This window comes from Pleurodeles waltl, chromosome 4_1, assembly GCF_031143425.1.
Source record: "Pleurodeles waltl isolate 20211129_DDA chromosome 4_1, aPleWal1.hap1.20221129, whole genome shotgun sequence".
Lineage (NCBI taxonomy): Eukaryota > Metazoa > Chordata > Amphibia > Caudata > Salamandridae > Pleurodeles > Pleurodeles waltl.
This window is the reverse complement of record NC_090442.1, coordinates 345,311,549-345,328,996: the sequence shown is the minus strand read 5'-3', so window position 1 is coordinate 345,328,996 and position 17,448 is coordinate 345,311,549.

Sequence of the window (17,448 nt, the reverse complement as noted above, 5' to 3'; positions counted from 1 at the left end):
CCGCAGCGCTCAAAATACACATACACATACAAAACAACACCACATTGGACAATTTAAACAATACACACCTGACACCCATACACACACCATACCCGCATACCCACACCACTATAAAACACACACCCACATTACCCACATTACCCACAACCCCTTATGAATACAAATCATTGCTAACAGACTGACATCACAACTACAGACAAGACCAGACCCACACACCACCATCACCTATATACCACCCTTGCACCCCAACACATCACAAACCCCAACACATCACCCTACACACCCTCACCCACACTACTCACACAACACCCAAGCCACCACAAAGACATCCCCGATTCTCAAAGGAGTAGCTAAGGGTCATGGTGGAGGAAATCATCTGGGTAGAGTCGCAGCTACTTGGATCACAGATACAGTAGATATTCATTGCTTGGAAGATGGAGCTATAGGATCGTGGACAGGGTCAACGCCGTGGGACGGCAAACAAGAACCAGGGATGACATCAGGAAGAGGTGGAACAACCTACAGGGGAAAGTACTTTCCATTGCAGCAAGACACCAACTCGCTGTACAGAGGACTGGCGGTGGACCCCCACAACTCACAGCATGGGAGGATCAAGTCTTGGCACTCATGCATCCTGAGGGCCTGGCAGGAGTAGCAGGAGGACTGGACTCTGGTAAGTCAACTCACTATTTCTATCACCCCCTACCTGCATGCCATCCCATACCTCACCCTCACTCCCATCATTCCACCACTTACCAAACACCCCACCATCACATCTCACTCATCCCAAAGCCAGGCCCTGCATGCCATACCAATGCATGGACACCACCCACAGACCTACATATATACCTATCACTAAAGCATGCACACTAGAGAGAACTAATCATCCATCCATACACCAACGTACACAATTGAAAGCTGCCAGGGCAAATACAACCAAAGAGGGCAACTCACTGATTCACAATATGTCACACACAGAAACAATAACACTGCATTCACATACCCACAGGTACCCCAACCAATGTCACCAGAGAAGAGGTGCCAGCAATATCCCGTCCTCCCACGGAAGAGGTCCACAGTGATGACAGCGACTCTGTACGCCTGGATCAGGATGACCAACCTGGTCCATCAGGGTCCTCTGGACAGTCGGAAACCCAGCCACAGCCACACACCATCACAGAGCCTCCCCCCTCAGAAAACACCACCACAGCACCCACCCAGCATACCCATACCACTGTCCCCAGGACACGTCAATCAGCAGTGCGTCCACCACATCAGGGACCCCAGGGCACACCTCACCCACAAGACAATCAGGTTCCTGGGGTCAGTGGCAGTGGGCACACGGTTCAGGGGACAGAGTCACAGGACAACAGGCAAACTGAGAGGAGTACTGTGCGCTAGGGGGAGGACAGGCCCAGGGAACCGACTCTACAGGAGGCAATCACCGAGATCCTGGGAGCATACCAACATTCCCAGGATACGCTGGGCCAGATCCTGGCCAACTTGCAGGAGAACAGGCGGCTGCAGGGGGGACAGTACCAGGGGATCAGGGAGGACTTGCAGGCCATCAACACCACCCTGGTCTCCATTGCAGGGGTGTTGGCAGACATGGCCAACATTATGAGAAAGACAGCCTCACAACAGCGGGCCCCTTCCACTAGCCAGATATCTGAACTGCCTTCCACCTCCGCTGCCGCTAGTGTACAGAAGGCCCCAGCACCCCTCCCCCTGCAGAGGGAGAACAACCCCACAAATGTTCGCTGCGATCCAGGCTGAAGCCAGAGACTATTGCCAACACCCTGCCAGGAAATTAGACTCTCCTGATTGTCACCCTTGTGTCCCACTTTGTTACCCTGTCCACCTTGAACTGCCATTGCCCCCCTTCCTAAGTCCCCTTGGACAATGCACCTTTGCTACAAACAGACTGGAATTATACCCTGGACTTTCCTCCATCATCACTGCAGCCCAATGCACTTGCCCCTCTACTCCTTAGCACTTAAATAAACACCCTTTGAAAAAATACAAGGATGGAGAATGTTAAATGATTTAAGTATGTATTCATTTAACCAGGTTCAAACATTGCATTTCAAGTATACAGTAATGTTCACATTAGAAAGACTTGTATTTGGCTGCAGTGATCACATCAGGAGCGATAGTGGGGCAAAAACATCTGCAAAATGAGTTACCAAAGGGTACAGTGAGTGGGCATAGAAGTGGGAAAAACAGCATGCCAGTGACAAAGATAAACAAGAAAATCTCAATGAAAGATAAAATTACACAGTCATACCTGTGTGTCATTGGAAGTATTGTCTGATCACTGCAGTTCTGTTGTCCTTATCTTCATACTCTGCCTCCTCATCCTCATTGTCCACAGGGTCCACTGCTGCCACACGGCCATCTCTAGCCTTCTCCTCCTGCAGAAAAGGCACATGGCATCTCAAGGCAAGATTGTGCAACATAAAGCATGCCACGATGATCTAGCAGACCTTCTTGGGTGAGTAGCACAGGGATCCACCTGTTAGATGGAGGCACCGAACCCTGGCCTTCAGGAGGCCCAAGGTATATCTATTATCCTTCTTGTACACCCATGTGCCTCATTGTAATGTTCTTCTGCCCTTGTCCTGGGATTCCTGTAAATGTGGACAACATTTAGCCACACGCCATCCCATATGGCCTACACCATACCCATACACCAACATCAACTGGCCTGGAACCAGGGCTCACCTATTAGCCACACTCTGTGCCTCTGTAGTTAGGCCATCACATTTGGGATGCTGCTATTCCTCAGGATAAAGGCACCATGCGCCCACCCAGGGTACTTAGCATTGACATGGGAGATGTACTGGTCCGCCAGTCACACCATCTGGACATTCATGAAATTATAACTCTTTCAATTTCGGAATACCTGTTCATTTTGCCGGGGGGGGGGTTCAAATGCAATATGTGTTCCATCAATTGCCCCAATTATGTTGGGGATATGTCCCATTGCATAGAAGTCAGCCTTCACTGTGGTCAAATCCTCCACTTGGGGGAAAACAATGTAGCTGCACATGTGTTTAATCAGGCCAGACAACATTATGGTCAGCACTATTGAGAACATTGGCTGTGACATTCCTGCTGCCAAGCGCACTGTCACTTGGAAAGAACCAGTTGCCAGGAAATGGAGCACTGATAGAACTTGCAAAAGAGGGGGGATCCCAGTGGGGTGATGGATAGCAGATGTCAGGTCAGGCTTCAGTTTGGCACACAGCTCCGTTATTGTGGCCCTATCAAGTCTGTAGGTGAGGATAATATGCCTTTCCTCCATTGTTGCCAAGTCCACCAGGGGTCTGTACACAGGGGTATGTCTCCACCTCCTATTCTTCTGCAGCGGTTGCAGTCTAATGGACAAAAGAGTGAGGAGCCAGTCACAAACTGAATATTGTAGCCACAACAGTATAAGGCATGATGTTAGTTTGAAATGTATAAGTGACATTTGTCCTGTATGTCCAATTGTGAACTGTGAGGCAGTTATAATCCAGGGCCTGTCAGCCCCCGAAATGGCATCCGCCTGTCCTGTGTGGAGGGAGAGATGGAAGTGAGGTAATTTCACTGATGTTGTGCGCCATTGCAGGAGGCGGTCAGGAACCGCCGGGTAACTCCTCATTGGATAATATTGGCCCCTCGGGGTACAGTGACCAATAGTGATGTATGCCGGCGGTTACGGTATGCACCGCTGCGGACGTCACTGGCATTTTCTATCTGTTCTCTCACTTGCTACCTGACCTTCAACAGGAGAGGACCTACATTGCATGTGCTGCTGTGACCCGTGTCTGGGACCTACCATGGCGTGTGTGACTGGGGATAGAGCCCCTGCCTTCACCTTGGCGGAGTTGGAGAAACTGGTGGATGGGGTCTACCCCAGTACGGACTGCTGTATGGGCCTCCAGACCAACCGGTCAGTACACTGTGAGCCCAATGCATGGGGAATGAATGCACTGGAGTGGTGTGCATGAAGGCCTCGTGTATTGGGGGTTGGTGGATGTCCACTGGGCAGCATACAGCTGTGTGCTGGGCCCTGTGTGTGCAAATGGCGATGTGAAGGGGTATGGTCGGTCATAAGTGTAACAGGCTGGACGGTGTGACTCATAGCTTTCCCTAGGTGTATTTCTCTGAAGGTCAGCGCCCATCAAAAGAAGGATCTATGGCGTGTTATCGCCAAGGGCGTGCAGACCCTGGGGGTCTACGGCAGGTGGAGCACCCACTGTCGGAAACGGTGGGCGGACCTGAGACACTGGGCATGGAAGACTTCGTAGGCCCAGCTGGAGATGGCCTCCCAATGAGGAAGGGGTGCCTGTCGAACTCTGACCCCCCTGATGGCCTGCATACTGGCGGTGGCATATCGGAGCTGGATGGGTGCTTGAGGGCATCACAGCAGCCACAAGGGGGTGAGTACAGTGCTCATCATTACAACTTAGGCATGATAGGGTGGTATCCAGGTGGTGGATGTGTGTCTGTGGGTGCCCCTAGGCCAGGCCTGACATTATAGAGTAGGTCCCATGTTGGGCAGGGTTCTGAAGTGATATTCCTCCTACCTAGCTTGTAGGTATCCTCTACTGGACAGGGCTGTGTGGGTCCCAGGAATGCTGCAATTGGCGATATGTGTCCCGCCCCATGTCCTGGTGGCTAGCATTGGTACTGGTAGTGAATTGCATAGTGCGTAGGCCTGTTCCCTGTGTGTGAGGGTGGTATGTATGCCAATGGTGGTGTTGGTGCAGTCACTGACCAGGTGTATCCTTTGTCTCTCCCCCCCCTTTTTGTTTTGTCATCCTGTACTTATGTGCATTAGCATCACCTGGTGGAGGAGCAGAGGCACCGGCAATAGAAGGAGCTGCATCCCACAGGACCCAGGAGGCAGAGTCCACCGATGCTGAGGTCACCAGTGGGACAAAGGGCGAGGGGAGCACCACGGCGGAGACAGGAGGGGACAGTTCGGACACAGATACCACCTCCGATGGAAGCTTTCTGGTGGTGGTGGACACTTCTGTGACCACCTCAGCTACAGGTACATCCGCCACCACCGTACCAGGACCGCCCTCCCAGCAGCCTCTGATCGAGTTGCCCGTGCCCACTCACCCAGGAGGGTGGGCATCTCCTTTGCCCCAGGCACTTCAGGCCCTGCCCCCAGTGAGCCCCGCTGCCCTGAGTGAGGAGGCTATTGACCTCCTGAGATCCATCTGTGTTGGGCAGTCAATCATTGTGAATGCCATCCAGTGGCTGGCAGCACAAATGCAACAGACTAATGCATTTCTGGAGGGCATTTACACTGGCTTGGCGTCCCAACAGAGAACAATCCAGGATCTGGCCTCCGCTCTGATGGTAGCTATTGTCCCTGTTTCCACCCTCCAACTTCCTCTTCCCAATCCCATTCCCCTCAACCCCAACCTATCCCAAGCACACAGGCAGACGAGCATCCACAGAGGACAACACACAAGAGTGGCACTGGCAAACACAGGCACCACATATCCCACAGGCACTCACACAAACACCATCCAGATGAAGACATACCAACATCCACTGCCTCCACTCCATCCCCCTCCTGCTCCTCTTCCACCTCCCTCCCAGTTACGTTGAAAATCACTCCTGCATGCACTATATCCTCATCCACTACCAGCATCACCACCAGCAGAACACACACATCTCACTGGTAGACGCCTCCACAACAGCCATGCACATGTCCCCTGTGTCCTCTCCCACTGTGTCTGTCCCCCACCCCCCATGGTACACAATCACAAGTACACAGACACCCCACACCCATCCACCTCACAACAGCATCCAGCCCATGCACCTGCACCCAAACACAGCAGACAGACACCTCCTACAACTACTCCCTCTTCCTCCACTCCTAAACCTTCTCCCTCTTCCAGCGCCAGTGTCCCTAAGAAGCTTTTTCTCTCCACCACTGACCTCTTCCCTACCACTCCCTCTGTCCTTCACATCTGGCCAGGGCGGCAAAAACCCAGGCAAGCCCTTCAGCCACCCAGTCCACAGGCCCAGTAGTGTCCACACCCACTCATGGTGGTAAAGGATCCAGGGCACCAGGAAGCCTCAAGGAAGGGGTGCCATCCTCAAGTGATGCCCGGCAGGGCAAGAAGCCTGCCCCAAGTGCTGCAAAGAAGTGCAAGGTGCCATCCCCAGCTGCTGCCAGGAAGGACAAGGAGCCTGCCCCAAGTGCTGCAAAAAAGAGCATGGTGGCATCCCCAGCTGCTGCCAGGAAGACAAGGAGCCTGCCCCAAGTGCTGCAAAGAAGAGCAAGGATCAATCCCCAGTTGCTGCCAGGAAGGGCAAGGGGCCTGCACCAGTAGGCAGGAAGGACAAGGGGCCTGGTGCTGGGACTCAGTCGGAGCCCCCACCACCATCCATGGTTGTGCAGCCATCTGAGGCTGCAGGGGATGGGCAGGAGCTTTCCCCCACAACTGCCACCAGCAGCAGCACCAAAATGACCAGCAGTGGGCAGCCGCCTGAGGCTGCAGGAGATGGGCAAGAGCTTGCCCCCACAACCGCCACCAGCAGCAGCAGCACCAGCACCACCAGCAGTGGGCAGCCGTCCGAGGCTGCAGGGGATGGGCAGGAGCTTCCCCCCACAACCGCCACCAGCAGCAGCACCACCACCACCACCAGCAGTGGGCAGCCATCCGAGGCTGCAGGGGATGGGCAGGGGCTTTCCCCCACAACCACCACCAGCAGCAGCACTACTACCACCACTGAGCATCAGTCACCGCTAGTGGACAGTATGTAGACCTGTCTCCAAGGGCTGTTGTGCGGCCTGCCACCTGCAAATCCTGTGGGTATGACACCCAGCTGAGAGACTGTGACCATGCACTCCCTAGGATCAGAAGCACAGGGCACGTTGCCCCCTCCAGAACCAGTGGTTATGACACCCACTCACCCCATCCTCCCCAGGATCAGAAGCACAGGGCACAATGCCCCCTCCAGAACCAGTGGGTATGACACCCACTCACCTCAACCTCACTAGGATCAGAAGCACAGGGCACGATGCCCCCGCCACAGCTAGTATGTATGACACCCACTTGAGAAACTGTGGCCTTGCACTCCCCAGGATCAAGCACAGGGCATGTTGCCCCCTCCAGAGCATGTGGGCAAGTCACCCACTTGAGAGACTGTGGCTCTGCACTCCCCAGGACAAAGCACAGGGCATGTTGCCCCCTCCAGAACCAGTGGATTTGTTCCATCTGCCGGCTGAGGTGCCCCCCGTTTCCCATCCCCCTGAGGTGCCTGCTTGGCTTCCAAGTGATGCCCCTGCAGTGTTCTATCCATGTTGGTGCAGGAGACAGGTGGGGCCTTGAACTTTGTCATGTGGCCCACGCACATTGAGGACTGGGCAGTGTCCCTTGAACTGTACGTATGTATATACTTTTGGATTGAATGTTGCTATTTTTACCGTATTTATATTATTACACTCACTTTCATCTATTCGTGTTGTTCTTGCATTATTCCTGACGGGTACGGGGTCAATATGTTTTCTTACTGCATTTGATTGTGTGTATTTTTCCTCCTCCTCTCCCCTGTGTGGTAAGCGGCTGTACTCACCGTCATCATCTTCGCCGTTGTTGTGGAGCAGGATGTAAAATATCATGGGAAAATATTTGCAGCTCGGGCTCCATGGGGTTGTGGTTGTTCCCTGTGTTTCCAAAGTTGAGTTCTTTCCCTCCTGTACAGTGTTTTTGCCAGGCTTTTCATGTTGTTGGTACCGCCCCGGAAAAGTTGGCGGTTTCAGGGGTCATAATGTAGGGGGCGGAACATTGACTTCTGCCTGGCTGTAGGTGGCTACCACTGTGCTACCTATTGTTTCCGCCCTGGCCGTCGGTGTGGTAAAGTGGCTGTCTATCTGAGATCTTTCCACCACGGTCATAATTTGGTAGTAGTTATCGCCAGCCTGTTGGCGGTATTACCAACACTTTATCACCGACCGCAAGGGTTGTAATGAGGGCCTAGATTTCTATATGAATACACATTGTTTATGGTGTCCACTATATCAGCTACACATTTTGTTTTATTAATACACAATTTCAATTAGGCCTTTTAAAACATGTTATTTCATGATGTTTAAGTGTCACAAGTTGTATTATAAATACAGTTTGCACTCCAGCAATCCCTCCTCTGATGACTATATGTATTCTCACAAAATATACTTATTAATTCTTATATTAATACTTGTGATTCAATTTAGTTTGTCTAAAATATCTATTGTTTCTTGGTTTTCTTCAGTTTTCCTTAAATCATAAAAATATCTGCTTCTCATCATTTCTAGTTTAATGTTTTCCCTCCTGTGTTCATCTTTCATCCTTTGTCTTTTTATCAGTATTTACAGTTTGTAAAATCTGATTACACAGATGACACATACAATCACAATTAATAATGGTTTCAATATTTTCCCCACAATACCCTGACCAGGATTAAACAGACAATGTTTTACTTCAGTAAAACCTTTGCCAATATTTTCCCATACCCCTGGTACTTTCAGATCTTTTAGGTCTTAATTTGAATCTGTCAGGTTCTTAATAAAATTTCTAATGCCTTTACTATTGTCAGGAATATACGTACAACAATGTTTTGCTTTCAGCATCCAGCAGACTCCCCCTTCCTTTGCTAAAAGAATATCTAACGCAAGACTGTTCTGGAGAACCATTGAATGGACTGCAGCCATTTCAGTAGCCATTAAAATTATGGCTCCAGAAAAATCAGTCTACATGTGATCCACAATAGTAGACAACTTTCTAATTTTTATGGCATTCCGAACAACTCCTTCAGAAGGAATAATTGCTCCAAATATATTCCCGATTATTTCAGAATAAGTTGTTCTTTTTTATCTTGATCTTTGCAATTAATTTGTGTCATGTGCTTCATCTACATTGTCAATCTAGTAAATCTTTGGTAAGACTACTCCCAAATAACAAGTCCCATATTATCTGCTTGGGAGACAGTAATAAGCATTCTTTCCACAGATTTGACATATACCACAGGAATTGCAGGATCTTGTCCATTTAAAATAAAATCCCATGTTTTCTTAAAAAGAAATACATGTCTGCACTCACTCCTTCCACAAACGTAATATCAGTTTTGGATTTAGGTCTGTAAATGCAAAGCTTTCCTACATGTTGCAAATCCAAAGCAAGCTTCCCTGGTGTGTTAGTGTCACTGTATGCATAGTCATTTTTAAATGTTTGCTTCACTAACCCTTTCTCTATTTTCTCCTTCAATGCTTTTTGCCTGTCAACAGTTTAATCCAGGAACGATTTCTCTACTGGGAAAAGCAAGCATGTAAGATTACTTCAGTGGGTGTAAGCAGAACCAAATGTCAGTGTAGGATCATAGAAGCCTCCGACAATATCAATATTTCTCTCTTTAGCTATGCTTCTCAAGTGCTAGTCAATTGGAACAAAAGAAAACACTACATCAAAGATAGAATAGAAATATTGTATGTAATCTTGGTTATAAAGCTTAATTAGTAAAAGACTGCAACTAATTCCATATCATAGTGGCAAGCTATGGTAAGTAATTCCTTCCTGCACTGAGGAAGGAATCTGCGTGCACACATAAAATTCTCTCACGTTCATCGACTCAATATATTCATAAAACAAGCAGTAGAAAACCTTAGAAGAAAGATCTCCTTGAGAGTTTTCTTAGTGCAAGTATTTCTCATCTCTGTTAAACTTTTCTAACTTAGAAAGTGAAGTAGTCTTTGAGTAAGGTGTATAATTAGTTTCAACTTTGCTAGAAACACTCACAATCAATAACAAACTTACTAGCACACATACAATTGGTAAGCCAACACACATCCACTTACAACACCTATTTTTTAAATGCGATTGTGATTGTTATCCATGGACTGTAAAGGATCGGAAAATAGAAGAAAAGAAAAATGTATTTAACTACGTAGCCAAAAATGAAAAATAAATCTTCAGGGCGATAGCTACAATGCAACTTCTGCTCAATGTTTAAGGCTGAACATAATCATAATAATCACCTTGTTAATGAAATGACTTCCTCTGTCTGACTCTAAAGAGGCTGGAAACCCGAAACAATGTATTAACTCATTAAATGAAAGCTTTGCTACTGTGAGGCTATCATTTCTATGTGTGGGGTAGGCTTCAATCCATTAACTAAAAATACAGACAATCACCAACACGTATCTCAAATCACCACACACAGGCATCTCAATAAAATCCATTTGCATTCTTTTGAATGGACCTCCTGCTCTACCAAAGTGACTTAAATTGACAATTGTTCTTTTCCCCACATTGGCACTTAACACATCTGTGACAAATTTCTTCAGCAACCTGTCTAAACTTTGGATTGAACAAGGATTGCTTAAATGCACAAATCATAGTATCTTGCCATTTGTGTCTGTAGACAAAACTACTGGTCCTTCATTTGAAATCCATATGTCATCTGCATTTCTTTGAAAACATCTCAGTTTTATCCAACCTTTCTTTTTGTCTTCAGAAACATTCTCTTGCAAATTTTTGATTGGTCCCATGTAGCAATCACTGTTGATGTGTAACTTGGGTTTACTTCATCAACATTTCGGTCTTTCCATTCCTCATTAAAAGAGATGCAGTTCAATACACAAATACTTGTAACTTGATCAGCATAAGCATTTCCCATTGAGACAAACTCATTTGATTTCTGGTATGCATTGCATTTAACCACAGGAATTTTCTCAGGTAATTGTAGGGCTTGCAACAAATCATGAATTATATCCCCATTTCTAATTGGTGAGCCAGAAGAGAACATGAAACCTCTCTGTGACCACAACCGACTAAAGTTGTTTACTACATAAAATCCATACTAACTTTAAGCTGTGCAGAAATACAGCATGCTCTAGTAAGAACCACCAATTCAGCCACTTGTGCAGAAAATACTCTTTGAAGCCATGCAGCTTTGAGTATACCAGAAGTTGTGCATACAGCATATCCAGATTTCAATATTCCCACATTATCTCTTAAACTGGAACCATCAACAAAAATAATTTGATCATTTTCCTTTAATGGGATATCCTGAATATTAGGTCTGGGTTTTGTGCACAATTCAGTATCATCCAGTCATGTTCAACTTCTTTCAATTTCTCAATTTCAGCATTGTCTAATGGGAGTAGGTGTGCTGAGTTAATCACTTTACAACTCTTTAAAGACACATTATGGGAGCTTAAAATCAGGAGCTCATACCTCGTGAGTCTTACTTTTGTTAAATATTGTCTCTTTATTGTTGAGTAAGCAACACCTCAACAGAATGTGAAACCAAAACAGTTAAAGGACCTCCCATCACAATGCTCTCACACTGAGTGAGGCTCAATCCAACCGCAGTCACATTCTGCAAACAGCCAGGTAAAGCTGCTGCGACTGGGTCCAAAGCAGCAGAGAAATGTGCTACAAGGTGGTTTACACCACCATGTACCTGTACAAGGACAGAAAGTGCACATCAATCTCGTTCATGACAAATCAACAAAAATGGTATTGTGTAGTCAGGCATCCCCAAAGCTTGTGCTCTGCACAGAATCTTTCTCAGCTCAGTAAAAGCTTCCATACAAGCTTAATGAAAAGGCATTGGGTCAGTGACATCTTTGTGGGTCAATGTCTGCAATGGCTTTGAAACAACAGAAAAATTGGGAATTCATTGGCGACAGTAGCTCACCATTCCCAAAAACATCCTACCATCTCTTTGTGTAACTGAAGGATTCATTTGCAAAATAGCTGTAGCTCTCTTTCTGGACACTATCCTTGCACCTTTTTCTATTTGATATCCCAAATATTTCACTTCTTTCTGACAGTACTGTAATATAAATAGGGACACTTTATGTCATTCTCACTTAAATGATTCAACAAGGCAATGGTATCTTGCCTGCATGCTTACTTTGTCTTTAAAGCAACCAAACGATCATCAATGTACTGAACTAATGCTGATTAGAAAGGCATTTCCAATTATTCCAAGGTCTTTTTCAACACCTGTTTAAATATGAAGGAGATTCTGAAAAGCCTTGTGGGATCTTCCAACATGCATATACACGATTTCAGAATTTAAAACCAAAAAGAAATTGACTATCCCCATGAAGAGGCACTGAGAAAAATGCTTGTGGTACGTCCACCAACATGAACCGTTCTGCATCACATAAAATCTGAAACAAAATCACTGCTGGATTTGGTATCACTGGACAAGTATGTCATTAATTTTCTCAAATCTTGAACAATTCTAAATTTCCCACTTGGTTTTTGCAAACCCATGTTTGGAGAATTACAGGGGCTGCTCATCGCTTCTTTTAGAACTCCCTCCTTCACAAAATATGCAGGAGCTACTCCTTCAATTATATCTAGTGCCTTGTGATACTGCAGAGTTTGCAGAAAAACTGCATTAGGTTCAACTGTAACTTTAACTGGTTCAACTCCTCTAATCAGACCCATGTCTTTTCCAAAAAGATCCTAAACCTGTACAGTACCTATACCTTGTAAGTCAGTTGGCAGGTCTTAAACTGTAAATGCAGGATAGAAACTAGTCAGTGGAAATTCTTCAATGACTAAATCACATTCAGTTGGCATAGATGGATCATCACCATGATCACTATTTGCCTGAAGAGCTATTCCATTATTTGTACAGGCAATAGAACATTTTGTTTTGCACAACAGATCTCTTCCCAATATGGAAACTGGACTTAAGCCACAGACTACAAATATGTACAAACCTTAAAAATTGCCAATTTTAACATGAATCGGATTAGTAATCAGGTTTGTCAAGAACTGATTTGCAACTTCTACACTTGCACCATTTTCTCAGAAAGTGGCATATTAGGAACCTCTGCAGTTCTTACTGTAGAGCGCATAGCTCCTGTATCAAATAGGACTGAAACCTGATGACCTGTTACTTTTCCATTTACATAATGACCCTTTTGATCCACTTCTAATGAAGCTGCTAACACACATTCTTCTTCATCCAAACTCTCACTCAATTCATCATTCGATTCATCCTCACTGTGAAGTGAAAACTTTTGTTCTTTCTGATTAGTTGATTTAACTTTTGACCTGTGTTCTGCCGAGGAAGCATCACCTGCTGCTGTACCACTGGAGCTTGAGGTATTTGCATTTGTTGATTTGCTGTCATTTGCATTTGGGGCTGTGTATGCTATGACTGTGGCACCTGAAAACGTGGGACCTGTATCTGTTGCATCGCTTGGGAACCCTGCATTTGCTGAGGAATCTGCATTTGATTGTTCATGTTCTGGACATTTGAATTAGGACCCCTTATTCTTGGACCTCTTACATTTGGAAAAATATTGTTTTCATTCATCTCCATAACAACACCTTCCTGTTCCATCATTGGACTCACCTGTGTCCAATGCCTGAAGCCCCCACAAGCTTGACAAGGTAACATTCTTTTCATTGTCTGCATGTCACCTGGATTACCAATAGTATTCACATCAATGCCACAGTTTCGATTTCCATTTCTACCACGACCTCTACCTCTTGCTTGACCCTGATTTTGAAACGCCTGCATGTTTCCCTGTTTGGAAATGTTCCATGCATTCCTGATTGTGCTTCTTTAATCTGCATCACCATCGCCTTTTCCTTCAATTTCTTCTGCTTCCTTTCAATCTTATCACTACAGTTCTTGGAAAACTGTAATACTTCATCAACCAGTTTTGCTTGCCAGCAAATCAAATGATTCTTAAGCATCTGGCTAATTTCAGGTCTCAACCCTTCAACAACCCTGAGCCCAAAATGAATCATGTATTTGGACTCAATTGTTTCTCTACCATTGTAATATTTAAATGCCCGCAAGAGCCTCTCATAATACGTATGTATTGACTCTTTTGCTTCCTGTGGTGTTCTATCGATTCTCTGCCAATCAGTACTTTCAGGAGAAATACTTGTTTTAAAAAATTCAATCACTTTGTAATAGTATTTAATTACATCAGGAGGAGGTGGTGCACCTGTTACTGGATCGATCTTGTGAAGGTTCTCTTGTTGGCCAGTCAACACTCCTTTTGCATTCCACCCTCAAATCAGCTGGAACCTAACAAGGTATTCAAATTCTCCCAAATACATTTTGTGAGATTCACAAATCTATCTGTCTGCTGGTACCATTCTACTGGTTTCTCTCTCAGCCTCAGAAAGTCATTTGTAAATGACAACATATCACTCCTACTCCAAAGGACTTGTAAATAATTATCTCCCAAAATTTCTCTCATAGGTAATATCTTTACTGGATTATCAGTCTTCTGCATATGAGTATTTGAATTTGCTGACTCCTTTTTCTTTTGATCTCTTTTCTTTACCCATTTACCTTCCCATTTATCTAATGATCCCCATGTTTGAATATTCTGAACTAATTCCTTAATATGAGTTTTCATTCCTGGTATTCTTATGTTCTCAATATATTTTAAATCAAAATTTAACCTATAACTTCTTTTCAGTGGCTTTGATTTCTCAATTTCGATTCCATATTTCTCTGCAAGTTGTGATACTTTCTGCTGTGCCTCTCCTGCTCAGTGTGTAATATTTTTGCACATGAATTGTAACTCCTCTTCTTCGTATGATCCAATGCTATTTAAGTACAGTCTTCCCTCAATCATTTCATTTAATTCTAATTCAAGTCTTTCCAGGTTCAATGATTTTGCTCCTTCAGCATTTGTTTTTGCTTCACTCATTTTTTCCAGCCAGTCTGTTAACTGTTGAGCTGTCAAACCTTGTACCAAAACATTATGATTTACATTGGGTACACTCTGGGAAGTAATACATTGAGTCTCAGAAGTTATCAGAAAATAATTTGAATTCAAATCTGACTTACCCAACTTTTGTGAAGCCCCAGGATTAATTAAGCCAATCAGTGGACCTGTCTTATCAAAAGTCTGATTCATTGGAGACATGACTCCCACAGTAACAGTGAGCCTCCCCATTTCTACATTGGAATTAAAAAGATTCTGTACATTACTCTCACTATTTCCCTGGGCAAACAATGGTACACCAGGGCCAATAGTAACAGGTACTGTTAATGCTTCTGGACTTGATTGAACATTCTGATTTCTCAAGTAAATTACTCCAGAACTCTGACCTGACAGCATTGAAGAACTCAACTGTGATATTGTTACAGATGTAAACCTCAGCATTGTCCGAACTTGCACTGAAGCCATTAAACAAGGTGTAGGCTCTATATGAACCATCATTAGTTTCTAGTAAATCAGCGATATCTGTGATGATTGCACTACTGATATTGTCATGCTGAACTTACAACAGGAATTGTAGGATAAACTACAGGTAGTTCAGGCTGAGTCATAGGTGTCTGAGTTACAGTAATAGTAGGAACATTAGTTACAACCTGTACTTTACTCTGTGTTACCACAACTGGTACTAGTGCACTTGGACCAGTACTGGTACCTGGACTTGCCTCTTTGTGCTCGTTATGGAAGAGGATGACTTCTCAGTAACTGCATTATAAATATATCATCATAAGTCACAATTTCCGAGCCTCATCTGACTTCGACTCATCTTCTTGAGAAGAGTCATTTTTATTTTTATTTGACTTTTGTATGGCACTGTTCTCTTTCTCTTGTGTAATTGCAGGAAACATTCCAATTCCCTGTAAAGTTTCAGTTCTCAAAACTTTTTGCTCATTATGCCATCCCATTTGTCATCTCAACTTTTATCATTCTCCTTTCAAATTTTTATTTCTCTTGTTATCTAGCCACAAATACACAAATAGCTAAGGCTTCAGAATGTGCTGGTCTCAGAGAAGGTTTTAATTTGTACAGCACTCTCCTCGAATGTTCTAAAATTCTCATTTTAAAAGTTCCATCGGCAGGAAACGCTAAGCTCCCTTCCTTTTCTGTAATTTTGCACCATTGTTTCAACAAAATATATGCTGCTGTACCTTTCTCTTCAATTACGATATATACAGGTGTACCTTCTTGGGGGAGGAATTTCTTCTACTCTAACTGGAATAAAAGCATCTCCCTTAAACACACTCTTTAACACCTTGAATAATTTCATTTTTATTCTAATCAGTCTGAAAGCTACAATTTAAATTCAAAACATGAAGTAATTCAATCCCAAAGTCCTTTTCACTTGCCTTCTCAACCAACAACACTTCACAGTTGCCCTACAATCCGTTTGTGGCTCTTTCTCACCAACTGACCAATCCCAGCATGGAACTAGTGAGGTCACACTCTCACACACAGTGGCTGACAAAGTCTTGCGGACTCATCTTTTAAAACTGATTCACACTAAAACTAAACACAAAATATTGTGAGCACCAAAGAAAAATCAACACACCAACTTGTCTGCTAACTACAGGTAGGGAACACAATCACTTCAGAGGCTTCACAAATATTTCAATTGCGGCTTTTAGCTCTGACAACTACTCATTTGATCTTTGCTTTCCCTGATTCGTAAGTAAAATTTGACAAGCAAATTTCACACTTGACCAATACTAGATCCTCCTTTTGCACTCAGGAATCACCAATATCTATCAAACTATCACTCGTTTTAACACACACTATAGAAATACTATTTGTCAATCATGTCCAACAAGCAGACAAGTTACAACAACAACAACCAAGTGTCTCATACACTTGCATAATATTCCAGAGTCGATCACGCAGGGTCTGTATACCAACAACCACATGGGCCATTTTTAAGCACAAAGTGCCACACCCAATTGAAGTACTATAACTTCCCTACATACGCCCTTTGGAGTATGCACACTCCCTAACAAACTACACTGGAGTACTCAAACTCCCTATTTCACACAAACATCACAATTCAGCTGCGATTTGCTAAAGCACTGCAAACTCAAACCCTATCCCAAATGCAAATCACACTAGGTACACTGGGAACCTCTCCAAACAAGCATTGGCAAAACCAAAATGTCATCCAAACAAGCATTGTCAAACCAAATTTCTAAATTTAAAATATTCATCAAGCACTGGTAAAACTAAATCTCCAAATTCTTTCCAAATGACTTTTAACTATTACAAACAGGATATATCCCTCCTAATAGGATGAAACCATTCTCTGCTACCAACTTCTGTGGGCGTGTCCGGCCCTATATTTCTTGTGATATTTTATTTATAAGGCGAAAAAGTATAGGGTAACCATCAATTTCCTTTAGATGTTGCAAGATTGTTTGGACTCGGATAGGAGTGTGATAACATCCTAGCAATCAACATTAACAATATCAAATCAATAAACATTGATTTACATTTTGGAGTCAGTTATTTATATGCACCATGACCTATGTGGCCATGAATCGCCACACCAGTTTAATGAAGTTCAAACATGTATTGCCCTTTAGAGTAACAATGCTAAGATCACAGAAATCAAATGCAAACCCAAGTGATAAAAGTACAAAAATAACACAGGCTGACCAAATGTTCAGAAGAATCTTAACCGTCCTAAGATC